Below are 17185 nucleotides of genomic sequence, written 5' to 3'. Positions count from 1 at the left end.
CTGAAATAAATACACGAGACCAGCTACTGCTATATGAGTATCCAGAACTTTCTGCAGTTCTTTAGCTATGTGGCCAGAAGAGAAAACGATAATTTGGAAAGACTCATCGTCAACGAAGACATCTAAGGTAGCCAAATAAAAGACGCTATCCAAGGATCACTGAATAGACCTAACTAGAGTAATTAAAGAGAGTCACAATTGTTAACTGCGAATGACATGAAAACAAAGTTGCATGATTTATTATTAATACAAACACAGGATTTTTTTTTTAAATATTTAAAATAATATAATTTGTTTTGCGCACGAGTCGTCACTGACTTTGCAAGGATGAGTGTTTCCATTAACATTAAGCTAAAACCATGCGGGAGGTTAGCATTACTTCATATATTTGCGTAAGAAGTAATGGTTATGTTCCCGCTGTAAGGACTCACATTTGAAGTAAACCACGTAACTGAAAGAATAGGGGATGTAGGGGGGTGTATTAAGTACATACACGTCGTTATCGTGAAGGATATATTGGCGACAGAGGGTACAAAGTTTTAATTATTGCGAGGGGGCTATTTCCATATTTTAGGGATGTTATGTTTTTACTTCTGAACATTTTTCAAAGTGAGTGCTCATATAAGAATGATTTATAGACATAACTGTGAAAGCATTTTATACTGCATGACTTGCATCACACACTACACTCTGAAATAAATTTTAAAATGAAACTATTATGAACGTATAAAAATATTTTATACATTTATAAATTTATCTGCTATTTGTTTCGAATCGAATTAAAAAAAACATTGAATGAATATATTTAATAATATGTAAATGGGATTAATAACTGATTAATGTTGTTTAATCTTCATATATAATGAGAATGCGATATTTACTTACAACAGGAAAATTTTCAGTAGGCCGACGAGTTACAACAATGTATTTTTTTTAACAAATCAACGCACGTATAGATTTTAAATTTGTTAAGTATTGATAAAGCATCCATTTGGAACTGTTGAATGAGAATAAAATCATAGGCAATAACTTATGCTTTTATCGCCCTCCGAGCCGTTCAATTATATTATGTTATAATCATAATTATAATTATGAATAATGTAATTTTCGGGTGAATTTTCCAGGGCTGGTATCCAGGGAACTGAAATACCTAACGGGTGAGGAGTAGCAAGTAACCGATCCCGAGTAAGGAATAATCCAGGACAAAATTAAACACGTGTCAAGAATACGTCATACGTCGAATTCTGACAACTGCTTTCGGTTTATGCATTGACAATCATTTAATATTGGTGTATTACTCACGCTATTGCACGAGCATAATGCGTATTTCATTTTCGTAGGACACTCACATTCAAAACCCTGCATCAAAATATAGTGTATTCAATATTGTATCGGAACAATATTTATTATCTGTTCTATGCTGGTATCAGACCTCTAATTTTATTCGATCCTGAAGGCGTGTAGACGTTTAAAATCCGCATACCTTCAATAAATACAACAAACAAAAAATCACTGATGGTAAGTAGATAACTGTTTAATTTTTAAATATTCATCATGATAGTGACGTAAAATATAGCTAACATTCCAAGATAGATATTTTTGATATCTTACATGAAATATACAAAAATTCTAAAATAATCTAGTTCATAATAGCCGGTTCACTTTTTCGTGTAGCCTGTCTCAACCCAACACTGCATAAGATTTGTTGATCGAGTGGAGTTAATTAATATTCTTGCCAGTTTCAAAGAAAGGATCACTTTACTATTAGTATTAAAATTTTGGTTTATTTTAATATTATGAGTTGATACGTTAAAAAACGCGTCGGATGATGATATTTTTTTTATACATATTATATTATCGATATTTTTTACTCTGTCCGACGAAAGCGTGTCAGATAAAATTTACAAAATATTACCATAAAATGTTATACAGACGTAAATAATATTTTCATTACAAAATAAATTTATTTTTAGGTGTGAGTCGCTGAAGTAATCTCGACCTTTTTACTAACCTTTAGCAATTAATAATTGCATAATTTTGATTAAGATGTGAAAAAAACTATCTATAAATTAATAATGATTGCTTGATTAATGTTTTATTAATGCGCCATACCGACACGTAATTATATACACACATAACTTCACATGTTGTAATTAATAATATTATAATAACAAATTTTCTAACTGCACTTTCTTGAAGCATTATTATGTAAATAATAGAATGGTTAGATCAATCATGATACTGTGACAAGAAAATGAACCTACCATGATTACAAATCGTTAGTAATTTCGTGTATCAGTAAAAGATTACAATATAATAAATCGCTATTTTTGTTAACAAATAGTAGCATCGCCTTTAGCGAAATATAATAAATATTTCTGATAATAATAAACTATTTCTTTTATTCAACGAATAAGATAGAAGATTTCAGAATTTAAATAATAAATTCAGATAAAAATTCAAAATTTAAATATTAAATTAAGCTAGTATACTAAAACCGATAGCCAAAATTATAACTCAATTCGATAAGCATTTCATGTAATTACTAGTTAAAATTGTCGTGATTCAATAAGATTCCCGTATATTGGAAAAACATACTAGCGCGATTCCAGCAGATACGGGTTCAAGTCCCGTCGGTTGTCGTCACAGAACAGATAATAAATAGAATACCGATAGGCTATATTCAATACGCCGCATCTTGATGCAGGGTTTAGAATGTGTGAGTGTCCTACGAAAATGAAGCACGCATTATGCTCGTGCAATAGTGTGTATAATACACCAACATTAAATGAGCGTAAATGCATAAGCCGAGAGCAGTTTTTAGTATTCGACGTAAAACGTATTCTTAACATGTGTGTAAGTTTAACCCGGATTCTTCCTTACTCGAGCCGGTTACCTGCTTCGCCTTACCCGTTATGTATTTCAGTTCCCATTATTTCTGAGTTCCCTGGTTGTCGTATTTTGTCTACAAAATGATTCTTTCAAGTGTGTATATTGTATATGCATGTTTTCAAATTATAATATATATTCAAATATTTCTGAGCTTACATAAAGGAAATTTTATAACAATGTTAAATTCAAGATGAAAATCATGCTTTATATGTCATATAGTTATAATACTAATTATTATATTCACGTATTTACACCATAATAAACAAACATTACATAAGTCATAAATCCTACGCAAAAGGGTACTTAGATTGTTTTGAATAAAACGTATATGTATGAATTATAATGGATTTAAGTTTTGTACTATTCGATCTGAATCATTTTTTGCGACCCAGGTTTCGCCTTTCGTCATCTTCAAGCTCCATACGCGTTCAACAATGGTAGGTAACACACTGACGAACCTGAAGATGGCGAAAGTCGAAACTAGGGTAGTACAAAACTTAAATTATTAGAAATTCAATTTAAATTCCATGAAGTACCCTCGGTTGATAGTATTAATGTATATGTATGAGATGTATTATTGTTTACCTATCATTTGCCTGTTTGTCTATCGATACTCTATAATATTATGTTCTGATTGATTGTTTATGGTGGATATTGTTTTATTGTTTATGGTACATATATTGGTGATGGGTGATGGCTTGTTGTAAGGAAATTGAATTGACGTGTCGTGTCAACATTCAATGTCTTGAAAATGTCGATTCAGTTGATTGTTTTATGTATGGGTTTTGTTTTTCTTTTTTCTAATAGTTTCGAATTATCGATCATTCCTTGAAAGTATGCAAATTAAGTAGTTTTTAATGAAAAGGAGGTTTTATACCATTATTTTGAATTATTTACCGCCCATTTTTTATTTACTCGTAAATTACACGAATAGGTAAAAATTTTGCTATGCGTTAAGAACATAAAGACAATGCTGATTCTTTTCCAAAACTACATGTTAATGATAAAAAACACTAAATATAACTACATATAAATTGCGTACATTATTTAGATAATATAATATATGACGAAATTGTATGTTTTTTTTCATACTAATATGTGTTATTTATAGTATGACAATAGAAGAATAGCAAGGTGGTTATTTGGTTTTGGAAATTTAATGAATTGTGACAGACGGAACGTACGTTCTGTATTCAAAAATAAATTATTAACACAGCTAAAAAAATCAGCTACAACTTAGTGGATTTATCAACGGATTCATACACAGCTTTTGAGTAGGGGGCCCGGCGTGGCGAGTCGACCAAATAAGTGAGATAAACACACATCACAAATTTGCTCTAATAGCAAAAAAAGTCGTTTAAAATATCTGATTGTGCAATGTAATTTTGAATTATGTCATTACTTGATAATTAACTCCATAATTAGAGTGGATGTAATAAAAATACACTAAATACCCCTAATTTTACCGTGAACGCCATTTGTAAAACGCTACTGTAGAGAGTCACACTGCCTTTAACCTTGGCGATAGGTAGGGAGGCCCGACAAATATCCTAGCCTTGGGGCTCGCTTCAGGATGTGGGGGCCATGACTACTACAGTTTGTAAATTTAACCATAATACGAAGATAATAATATTACTATAATTATGACATGTACATACTACCTGCACGACAAATTTTGTAACAAAACGATTTTTTACGAATAGACCAATGGCAATAGGCAAAATCGATTACGAGGGTACATTTATTGTTCATTTTCCGACATATATAATATGTATCTCATCAATAATTAAATAAAGAAATTGAATATTCCAGTAGGTACCTATATATTACCTGTTTTATATGAAAATTTAACCATAATTAGAATCTATTATCATCACACAATGTTGTGTAAAAAGAAGGACATTAAAATACACAAGTAAATATTATTACATATTGCGGGGTGCTACATTATCATACCTAAGTATCAATAAAAATATTTACGAATTACTGTAAGTTTAAAATTAACTATTTTCGTATGTAATGCCTACTAACATCTCTCAATGTATGCCATGAAATACTGCATTTAATCCGTGAGAACTGTCAGATATTTTATGTATGGTATAAATTTGTTACCCAATAGAACAGCTGATATAAATTTTCTATTCTCAAACACTCTGTGATTTTATTTTTCAGTTAAAATCGTGTCGGTAGGGCACCTAATATATTATTCAACATATGCAATGTGAATAATTATTCAATTTTTTTTTTTAACATATTGCGGACATTACAAATTATAAGTTTAAGACGTTCACAACATGACATTTAGAAACAAAGATATATAAATATAACAGTATTAGATACATAAAAAAGAGATATATCAGTAGATAAATTAGATAGGTACAAGGAAGTACACCGGTTGGGTTAAGCAGACCCTATTTTAAGAATATATAAAACTACATCCACCTAAACTCATTCTCACGTAGGTGGAATATATCAACACCCGAAGCAATTTCGTTGAACATTGTTATCGCTCTCCCAATTGGCATTACCAGTGGCAGGTTGGTTCAGCACCTTGGGAGAATAAACAACTGATGGTCTCTATTTCTAAGATAATTATCAGGGACACACAGGTCAACACTGCCCAGAATGGCAGAGTTCTCATTTATGCCTCGTATAAGTCTAAAAAAATACGTAGCTAAATAAAGATTTCTTCTAAATTGCAGACTGCAGTATGTAAGCATGCCTAAGAGAAAGTCAGTTGGATAAATCCACGTTTTTTTATAAAGCCATATTTATTATGAAAATCGCCAAAAATAAGTTACAGAAAGATATAGAAGATATTATAGATGCTTAAATTTGTTACTTTGTCGTAGGTTTTTAGATGCCTCCCTGTTGAAAAATAACAAAATAGTGTGAAAATAGAACATCTATGTGTGAAAACGATAAATGATGATTTTATAACTGATTGATTACATACCGAAATAGCTTGTTTCTCCAAGTACAGTAAAAGTATGTCTAATTATTATTAGACTCGGTTATTTCGCAATGACTTTTCGCATGTAGGTACTCCAATTACTGTTTAATTACCTGAAAAAGAAGGAAACGAAATCGATTAGTAAACATTTCACGAAAACCAAATAATATTAGGTAAACTTTCGTAAAGCATGAATCCAAAATCATATTTAGAACAATTTTTTTAGAACATTATGACATTTGAAATTATTTAGCAAACACATAAAGCATCATGGTAAAGTTGGTGGACTATGAACATCGCTTAGTTAATATTCAGTTTTTTACTCTTGGCTGCCATTTTTTTAAGTTCACCGTGATTAGGTACTTACTAGAGTGCAGTTATAAACAGTTTTACATAAATTTAACGGGGTTTAAGGAAACAGATAGGATGCACATAGCTTAGTTGGTAGATCATATGGGCGCGAGTTCCAGGAGCGCGGATTAGAATCCCGCTGGGTGTTGTATTTATTTAAAAAAGAATTTTTCTAATAAGTACCTATATATTTCTCTGATGTGTTTTCAAATTATGTATTTAGGAACACACGAGATATAAGAACGTGTCATTCCTTAGATTGTATATTAAATAAAAAATACGATATTCTTTAAAAAAAATTGTGTACAATTCGTCTTGAATAAAAATAGACTTTGTAGAGTAGACCCTCTCCTATCCCTTAACGATGCTATAAGAACAATCAGAGTTATACTTGCAATAGTATCAGAAGGTGATTATAGTGTGAATTAAGCTAGTATTTTTTTTCAAAATAAGCACTGATTCAGTTATACCATTTAATTACTTAACATCATTCTAATTTGCCCAATAAATCAACAACAAATAAATAATATTTTAACTTGCCATCATAGGTAAGCCATAAAGCCATAGGCATCTATCGTATAATCGCCATAATCATACATGGCAGGCAGAATATTATTTTACATTCGAGTTTTTCGTTATAATAAATGAAATTTGTTTTGTTCTATTTAGAAAGCGTGGGTACAAAAATTTACGAGCGCTCACGCAATTGCGGTTTATTCTTTATTCAAAATAAAAACATGTTAATACAGCCAACATCTCGAATGCTGTATTCTTTCCCACCTACAAACGCCCTACAAGTGTTGTGGATATTATTATTCAAGAATTAAGAAACCAGTGCTTGAAATTTGATTAATCCTTTGGTGTTTTTCCATTCACCGCCCGCCATGTCAACGCACGCTTCCTAATAGGGTGACACACAAAATGCGCCCTTCAAATTTATGATGAGAGCGTATGCATGATTACAAATTTGTCCAATCATAATGTATATAGAAAATAAAATGATAGAACAAATGGTTACAGCGGTAAAATACTTAATATTTAACATGTTATTTAAAGTTTACCTTGGCTGTCAAAGATATCATCTAATTAAGTACATATTGAGTTAGTCACGATATTATGAAATTAGTGTGACAGAACAGTGACATCTATATAATTTATTGTAAGCTGCGGATTATTTCGACAGTAATTCATGCGTTAAAATGTATAAAAATCGGTGGTAATTAATGTATGGTATTATTTTTTATTAATACGCGTTTTCACAGTAAATTGCAAACGGCTCGGCAATGGTTTGCAAATAAACTAGGGAGTACTACATATTACTACACTGAGGCAGCGCTGCTAGTAGAGATAAATGGAGCAAGCTACGGTCATAAAATGGGTAGATACACAGATCAGATTAATAAGATAGAAATGTGAACACCAGTCCCCACGAACCAAGACTTTGAAGCAGGGTTCGCTTTATTCCTTAAGACCATAAAACTCAAGGGACACAAAGCGCGCCATTGTCATCAAATAATGAATGCGCGTTTCGTTTACGTGACACACTTAATTGCATATTGAGACGGAAGTAACTATTGAAAATAACATATTATAATATTATTTCCCCCCGACCATGTCCGATCCTAATAGGATCATGTGGGCCTCCACAGAGTAGAGGTTTGTATTAAAAGATTTTGTTTTTACGAGAAATGGATGTCAGCCACTTGCTTAACCTATTAGGTCCATACCCTGACCCACACACAAATTGAAAAACAATATGTGTACTTGCCAGACCCAGCATTCGAACCTGGAATCCACGGCGTTATAGTCCAACGCTTAAGCCGCGCGGCTACCGTGGGTGTTATTATTTAAAACGTGTTAAAGTTTATTCCATAGTTTTGCACATTCGAGATCCGTACCCTGTTATACCGAAAACACCCGTCAGGGTAAGCCAGTACCCATTAATTTTGGGTTCCCTCGGTAGGTACTTTAGGTGGGTTTCGTTATTTTTTTCTTATTTATAATCGATTCATTTTCGTTTCATGTCACGTATGTTTATTTATTTAAATATAGGTAAGTACACAATTTTATATTGTTTGAGATTTTAAAATTTCATGAATTTCATAGGCCGTATTATGTAAAGGTTGTTTGTATTAGCAATAGCAAACTCTGTATTATTATCTTTAGCAATAATTATGTACCTAAATATCGTACGCAGAATCGTGACGGATATTAGAGGAAAACATATGAACCGAAGATCAATTATTACAATATTACCTTATGATTATATATTATAATATAATTGTTATGATATCAATCTGTCACTGGGTGTCAAAATAGTATACCTATTGGTTCTTTCTTTCATGTCGCCTACTTTCTTTATATGACTTTGAGAACTAGACTAATTTTAAGACACCCATATTTAATTAAATCAACCTCAGCGAAGTCATGTCATGATGATCCAGTTTCTAAAAACGCATTAAATTGTCAGTCATTAGCGTATTCATTAGATAGACCAATCATTTAATTATATTGGTGATTATCGTAATATTGTAAGAATGTGAAATCAGCATCTCGCTCTGATCACGCGAATCAAAACAATGGACGACTCTTTTTACGATCAATGAAATTTTGAATGAGCGGCATATACCTGCATATTATTTAAATAATTAGAGAATGGATAAAATTTATAGTGATACAAGTGTGATAAAAAATCATATAGAATTTTGAAAAAAATGCAGACAATAATTATTAATGCAGCTGCAGAATTTGTAATTATTAAATTGCATCAGCAGAATTCTAGAATAAAATTAATATTAAAATAATTATGTAATTAATTGCTAATTATCAAAATACTTTCTATGCATTTAATAGGTAGGTATTAATAATGGCAATACTAAATAGGCTATTATGATTAGCAATTTGAATAGTTGAATAAATATTATTCAGTCTGTGATTATCGGAATGCAGTATGATCAGTTGCACATACCTACATCGGGACTATCGCTTTACATAATCGGTCCGGTCGAATAGTCCAGTGCGCAAGGCGCTGGTCTTTATAATCTGAGGGCCCGAGTTCGATACTCGGTGAGGTATAAATGTATGTGATTTTCTCAAAGCCTGTGTGTTTGTGTCTGCTTCTCCTTCTCTACTATTACTAAATACACTACTGTCATTGGGCTTCGTGGTATGCTGTAGTGTTAAAAAATACAATAAGAAGAGAAATTTGTCAATCAGCACCGTGATTTGGATTTGTACCTCAAATCAAAATTCGGACGTAGGTATTTCATTAAAGTTATGAATTATGATAATTTCCATAGCTAATCGGAAACAATTTTAGGTAGGTACCTACATATTCACAAAAAATGTAAATATTTAAGTAGGTACGAATATTAGTAAAACTGAATTTTAAATTAATAGTTATAAGGACTTCAAAACCAAATGTTCCAGTAATCTTGACCCTATATTTATGAATCACGCTAATGATTGAAGTACGTTGATTTAAATTATATACATATATACTATTGATTAATATTAATAAAACGTATTTTTTGTACTTAATCCACTTTTTTATTTCATAAATTTGGATTTTGTTTTGGTAAATAGGTACCTGTTTTATTATTCAGCCGAAAATGTCCCTTTGAGGTGAATGAAACCGGTCCAAATTTATTAAATAAAAAGTTGAAATAAGTACATTTTTTGCGTTTTATTAATATTAATTAATAATATAATGCAGTTCCACCATGTATTGACAGTTAACACAATAAAATCAAACACATATATACCACCTCATGGATGGTACTTGAGTCAGTAGCCAGTAGGTAGTAGAATGAAGCCTTCGCTCAGCAAGTGAAAGACGTGAGTTCGATTCTCAGTATTTGCAAGATTTTTTTAAAGGGCCAGTTCAGTTTTGTGCTATCAGAAAATATCTCTATATATAGGTATACGAAGAGGACATAAACATAATGTCACTAAATTAACATCGCGTGTTTTTTTCCCTCAGTGTACATGACAAAAACAAAACCGTGACAAGATGTCGCATGTACACGACCGTGTAACTAAATTCATACAGAATGAAATGAATATCCGAAAATGCATGTTAACTCATTTGCATTTTAGGAAGGCGTGGCTTGAAGTATCAGGGAATCAAAACCAACGACAGATTTGATAATGTAGTTTATTATAATACATTAAAATGCTATTATAAAATTATTTCCCTTCAAAACTGCTTGTAAATATTATGAATGCCGTACAAAATAGACACTTACTTTTGTTGTTGAACTTCATTATGTTCTAATCATATAGGTAGTTTCACCGGTGGTGGACTTTCGTATTACGTAGGTACGTTTATTCACAGTGCTCGGCGTCTACTTCGACTAGAATAGTGAATGATATATCATTTGAAAGGAAGGAATATCCCTATCGGCGAAAAAAGAATTGAAAACTACCATCATTGCGGCATATCAAAAATCACTTACGATGTTCACTATTGAAAAACACACACCACAAATTTGCTCTAATAGTAAAAAGTCGCCTGCGGCGCTACTTCCCTTAAGTGATAATCATTAACATTTAAAAATATGTGACTGTGTGATGTAATTTAATGTGATATGATGGTTGATATAATTAAATAATAATTCACGTGTAGTATTATTTTATAATTATTTTAGGTGTGTTTCCTAACTTACTACTAACAGGCTACCTACCACAAAAGGAGATCGCAATAAGCACTTCATAATATGCTAAGTGCCGAAAATTCAAATAATCAACTGAATTTATTTAAAAATTGCTAAAAATACACGGAATACCCTTTAACCCTGGGGTTCCGTGGAGACCACTCGGGGAACACTACTGTAGAAAATTACACTGCCGTTAACCTTAGCGATGGGTAGGGGGGCGCCATAGTTCCTGATCTAAGGGCCCGCTTCAGGATGAGGAAGCCATGCATTTATGACCAATACATTATTTACATTTAAAAAAAAAAAAAGCTATCGAAATATGGAATACTATTTAGCTTTAATAAATGAGAACCAACCTGAATCATTCAAACTGATTAGGTACATAATATAATAGTTCTATTAAGACATTTTGTTGTACCTACATAATATGGACAACAGGCTCCAAGTAATGTGACTTAATGATACAAAGATACATACATGTTGCAGTATTTAGATTACACTGTTCAAGTGTACCACCTAGCACAGCTTATTTTAATTGCTAATAATTATAGTGAAATTGTAAGACGTACACACATCATCATTATTATGTTAGTGCATACAAAGTGCTGTTTTGAAACATTGGGTTGGTCAACGACAGTAATTTGGATAAGCGAGGTTACTTTGCCTGATAAAAAGACAAACATTGTCTACTAACATGCGGTTTTCTACCATTTTCCAAACAATATACCTAATACGTTTTATAATTGCAGATAAAGTCTTTATAATATTCTAAGCGTGGCCATTTTTTTAAACATCCACAGAATTTCAATTATTATATTATTATCTCAAAACCGGTCAAGGTGGAGTGTGTAAAGCGTCTTAACTCCACATAAAAATATATATTCATGCCAATATATCAATATAGTGATGACATAAGTCAGTCCGACCCTCAGTTGGTCTGGTCGGCCATTGCCACTATCTACGAGGGAAGATTTCTCAGTTTTCAAAAAGTTTGCGGCATTTTAAGGCGAGCGAGAAGGTCTTTTCTCACCGAGGATTGATCGTAATATATTATATCTAAATATAAATCACACACTACAGTGCACGCCAACCAAGGTCCTGGGAAGGGCGCCTAACAGTCGTTACGCCACGGTATACGCATGCATAACGAGTGTGGAGACGTGGTGGATGGTGGAGGGAAAAGCAAAACAGTATTTATAAATTAAAATAAAACACAATGTTTACTACTTATATAAGAAGGTACCTACTTAATTCAGACAATCACTGGTTTCGTCTACTATGGAGGACATAGTCAACAACTGCTTGTTCAAATATGTTTTTTAAATTGTAGTTACAATAGGCAACCTATTCAATTTTTTAGGTTTCAACCATGAAAATGATCACGTGCGATTGCGTCTGGTAGTGCGCAGGGCTGATGTGATTAATGTTACGGTTGATATCGTCAACTCTAATAATATAACATTGCTTTATCTCGCTCACGCTTATATTGTATTTATTATATAAGTTTTTTGAAACAAGTGTGATTTCATGCCATCCAAGCATCTGTCTTGATTTTTATCAAATTTCTTGGAATAAACATGTGTTCATTTGTTTAGTCACATTACATAAATATAATTATTTAGCATTATATAAATATTATTGAGATAAAGCATTAGTCAAGCTTATCATAATACAAACATAAAAAATTCCACGTACAATACTAATTGATTGCAAATTATGATAATATTCCAGAAATAACACTTTTTTAAATTATATTCTATCCTGTCGGTTGCGTACCAATGACTCATCAGGAAACCACAACAAAGGGTTGACACACCCTGCTGGAGACGTCACAACGTCTCAAAAGAAGAGGAGTGGACTCGTATGGCGAAGGAGTCACTCAAAACAATAATAAATGTCATCGTAAGGTAACATAACGTAAAGTTTTATAATCGGAAATAGATTTGTTGATGGTATTGCACCAAACGGATAATACGAACCGACCACAAATTGAAACATCGGTGGATTTTATTTTTGATATCGACGTGATAAGGTACTTTTAGAATTTTGGCATCTTCATAACCTTAAGTAATGAGATGCTGAATAACTTTAATCTCCAACGAATATCGTAGTTATTTTATTCACATACCTATTTATTATATTTAAATATTTTATTTTTACTCGCGTGATTGCAAGTGATTGTGTCAAGAGTTTCACTAAATAAAAATCAAAATGTGGGTGTTGAAGGCGCAATTTACTCTTTTATAAAATCCATTCATCATTTTAAAATGTTTATCTGGCCTTTCAATTATTGTATTGATCATGCAAATCTAATTAATCATATCAAATTAAGTAGATAAGTATATTATATTATTTTATTATACTACAAGTGAATTTATAAAATAGTGTCAACTGATCATTCAAAATCTTCGAATTTGAAATCTTATAATTTACGTAATATATCAATTTATAAAGGTTAAAGAGTTTACATATAGATAGAAGATAAAAAGAACTTTTTATATACAACGTTTTTAAATTTTCTGTTGAATCATATAAACTTAACTTGACTAGCTTAAACGATCAAAAAAAATTGTACTTGATAGAAATACTGAATAATGAAATGACATTTCATATTGATTTCCATAGTAACACACGTATATATTATTCAATAATTTAGTTGCTAGGACCCCCTAGCAACCAATAATGGTATCGAAATAACTATTCATACAAAACAGAATTAACTAAAAATTAATTCAATTCTACTTAAAGATGGGTAAAAGTATTAAAAAAATGCATTGGCATCGTGTTCTGATATATTCTAAAAGTTTCAAATGTCTAGCTACTCGGGAAGTTAGTTAAAATTCGATTGCAAGATTTTTACCGGACAAACAACCACCGGAAAAATAAGGATACGACCTAAGAAAAGCGTTGTAAAAATGGTAGGTAGGTACAAATAATTCATAAGCTGGCCAGAAAAGAGGAGTATGTTCTTCGGTACATAAATAAGAAAAACCGGATTCATAATAAATGATGCTATTTTTATCATTTCGAAATGAATCGATTTAAATAGCCGTATAGTATCAAGATCAAATTTATGCCTAAATAAAACACTTACAAAATACGTAATAAAACTATAAATACAAGGGAAAGATATATGAAAATAGGTAGGTAAGTAAATTATAAATACAATGGTATCTGATCGAAATCGTATCTATCAACCATCAAATTAATGTTGTTATTGAATTATATAAAATTGAGTACTGCCTGTAATGGCCCACGAACAACGCGCCATCAATAATTGTTAATCTCAATAATATTATATATACCTATATATCAGGGAATTCAGAAATACATAACGGGTAAGGCGATAGCAGGTAACCGACTCGAGTAAGGAAGAATCCGGGTTAAACTTACACACGTGTCAAGAATACGTTTTACGTCGAATACTGAAAACGGTTTATGCATTTACGCTCATTAATGTTGGTGTATTACACGCACTATTGCACGTGCATAATGCGTACTTCATTTTCGTAGGACACTCACACATTCAAAACCTGGCATCAACACACGGCGTATTGAATATAGCCTATCGGTATTCTATTTATTGTCTGTTCTGTGATATATATATACGAGATCATCATAAATTGTCCAGTCTTCAAATTTAGAACTAAACTAACCAATCAACTAAATAATCATAGTATAAAAAGTAAACAATTATATCAAATGTTAGCATATGGCGCCCCCACTCAACGGACTACTTAATATAATACTGGTGGATATATCTATATAGGTACAGCCATATCTCTCTGGTAAAAAAGCTACAGTAAATATACAATATGTAATTACCTATTTAATCAGGTATATGAAAATATATATTCTTATATACTTATAATTTATTATTAAATACTATTGCCAGTACGACTATAATATATAGCACTCACTACTAACGTGGATCATAATTTTTGATCTGGCTATATCCTAGCTAGCGTCAATAGGTATAACACAATTGTAGGTATATAATTTAAAACAATTTTCTCCCTGTCATCCATTCGTTCATTGATAATGATCTACCTATATTTCACATTCTCATTCTAACATTTCAAACTCCCAACTACTTGGAATGTAGGTACATAATTTATTCCCAGCTCCCCGCCTTCCCTTTGATATTTTACTACGTCCCGAAAGATTCAAAGGTAAATGGACAACATAACATATTACTATGAATATCCATCTAAATTCAGTCACGTAGTAGATGTAGATGCTGAGACATCACAACATTAAGTAATCATAGATTTCATGGGCGTTATGGTATAAAATGAAGCTATTGTGCTTAAAAAATATTAAATTGAAAATAACTCTGAAGTTATTTTGATGATTTTTATACCACGGAATGTTTCATCAAGGTTTTGCCATGTAAATAAGTTTATATTATTTATCCCATAGTAATTGACAGAAACTATCTACTCAATGACAAAGCACAAATTTATTTGAATATTCAAAAATGGAATACTTCCTTTAGAATTTGTACCTACGTGGAATTCATTTGTTCACAAAATATACTATGTATAATTTATTGTTTTATTAACTTTTTCATAATCATTTTATTGCAGTAACGAGAATAAGCACACCATGCGTTGCATAGGGGTGGCATAATATATAGGGCGACGAATGAAAGAACGAATGCAAACAATATAACTTTTGAGAGAAGTGGCGGTTTTCAACGAAGCAGACGATGCGGTCACGTTAGAAAGTACTTACGACATCTTAGTTTATTATATTATCGAAACATTAAAAATCCTGGCAACATATCCTATTTTTGTATTTAAATGCCCAATGGAGGCTTATCGCACCCACTCCATATACCTAAATCACTGATGTTTGAGATTATGTTTTGTAGAAATGTTCTAATCCTCAATAGATGATGTTTATGTCATTTTTATAAAGATTTTTATTGCATTTGTTTGTTTAAGATAGCCGAAGGTAGATCATAAAATAGTTTTGTAGGTATATAACAAATTTGCATACAAATTGAGACTAAAAATAAAAGGGGATGACATTCTAAGTTTGTCTAGGGGCGGCACTTTGTTTAGGGACGTCACTGAACTAAGATTACTTCATTTCAAAAATCTAATTCACAAGTGAAGACAATATTACAAGGAATGAAAATATAAATACTTAATATTAAATTCTACAGTTTTTTTAAGAAAGGTTTTGTCGATAGCTATTTCGGTTGTAACACCATTATCAAGACTATCGATATCTATCAAGACTAGTCTTGATAATGGTGTTACAACTGAAATAGCTATCGACAAATTCTTTTTTTAAAACCTGTAGAATTTAATATTATTTATATTTTCATTTCTTGTAAAATGGAATTCTACCAAGTAAATGCTAACTCAATTAATGAAGACAATATTATTTAGAATTAGGATTATTCTGAATATTTACAAGCAATTGTAGGTAGAATGGTGTCAGAATCTTCTGGCAGTGCAGGCGACTGACTCATTTGGGTGTGCTATCGTTAATTTCAAATTACACACCGTTCCAAACTAATTTCGTCATAGCCGCAATGCCAGAAAGATTTGCCCTTCTTCTACAGTCTTCTACTTCTACCTCTCCACTCTACAAGTCTACATCTATTCTACAATATTGTGCGTAAATATTATTAGAAGAGATGGAAATTTGTGTATTTTGTTGTAGGTATAGGAAATCTTCTGTTGACCAGATAAACATGAATCAAACAATGAAATATAATAGTAAATAATGCGTTTTTCATTATTATATAATTATTATTCGAACACACGTAACTCAAATTATTTTTGTGGCAGAACTTTGGCACACACATTAATTTTTTTTGTAAACATTTTGTAATACAATATGCATCCCTAAATGACAAACGGTAGCCGTGATTTTGGCGCCTTTTAACATGGCATCGGATTTCATAAATTCTTCTAATGACTTCCTATTTCCTAGAATCGCTCGTCTGCTATCTGGCTGGTCCTTGGAAAAATGTGTTTGATCTCAAAATTCGCAGCAAATACGTCATTTCCACAAGTTTGTCGTTTGTCTGTCGGTTCATATAACATAAATTAAAGTTTTTAAATCACCAAATTAATTCAATTGAAAAACAAAAGACCGCCGGAAAATAAAATATCAGTATCCGCCATTTTTAAAAATCCAACGATAAATATGATGATTATAAATATTATAATAAAAACAGAAGCATTATTCATTCCATTATTAAGTTGATCATTGCTATAATAATATTATATTTTAATGATTATAGCCACAATCAAACAAAACTGCAGTTTTATGACCATTTAGCAGAACTTAATAGTGTTGTAAATAATAA

General features: G+C 31.5%; 2 protein-coding genes across 2 annotated transcripts in view; one reads left to right on the top strand and one right to left on the bottom strand.

Annotated features, from left to right (window-relative positions):
- rau (RA domain-containing protein rau) overlaps positions 1 to 17185 on the bottom strand; it is a 200654-nt gene that overhangs the window by 54921 nt on the left and 128548 nt on the right. The gene's annotated exons all lie outside the window — the stretch shown is intronic.
- Positions 1 to 17185, top strand: part of LOC147066343 (uncharacterized) — a 112657-nt gene that overhangs the window by 83484 nt on the left and 11988 nt on the right. Inside the window, exons 2-3 of the mRNA XM_085955665.1 lie at positions 7765 to 8035; positions 13781 to 13997. The gene's annotated coding sequence lies outside the window, so the exon portion shown is untranslated. The remainder of the gene's footprint in view (positions 1 to 7764; positions 8036 to 13780; positions 13998 to 17185) is intronic.

This window comes from Rhyacophila brunnea, unplaced genomic scaffold (assembly GCF_057557595.1).
Source record: "Rhyacophila brunnea isolate RB1 unplaced genomic scaffold, BYU_Rbru_1.0 scaffold_5, whole genome shotgun sequence".
Classification (NCBI taxonomy): Eukaryota; Metazoa; Arthropoda; class Insecta; order Trichoptera; family Rhyacophilidae; genus Rhyacophila; species Rhyacophila brunnea.
The sequence above is the reverse complement of the archived record's forward strand: the minus strand, read 5'-3'. Positions and strand labels throughout refer to the sequence as shown.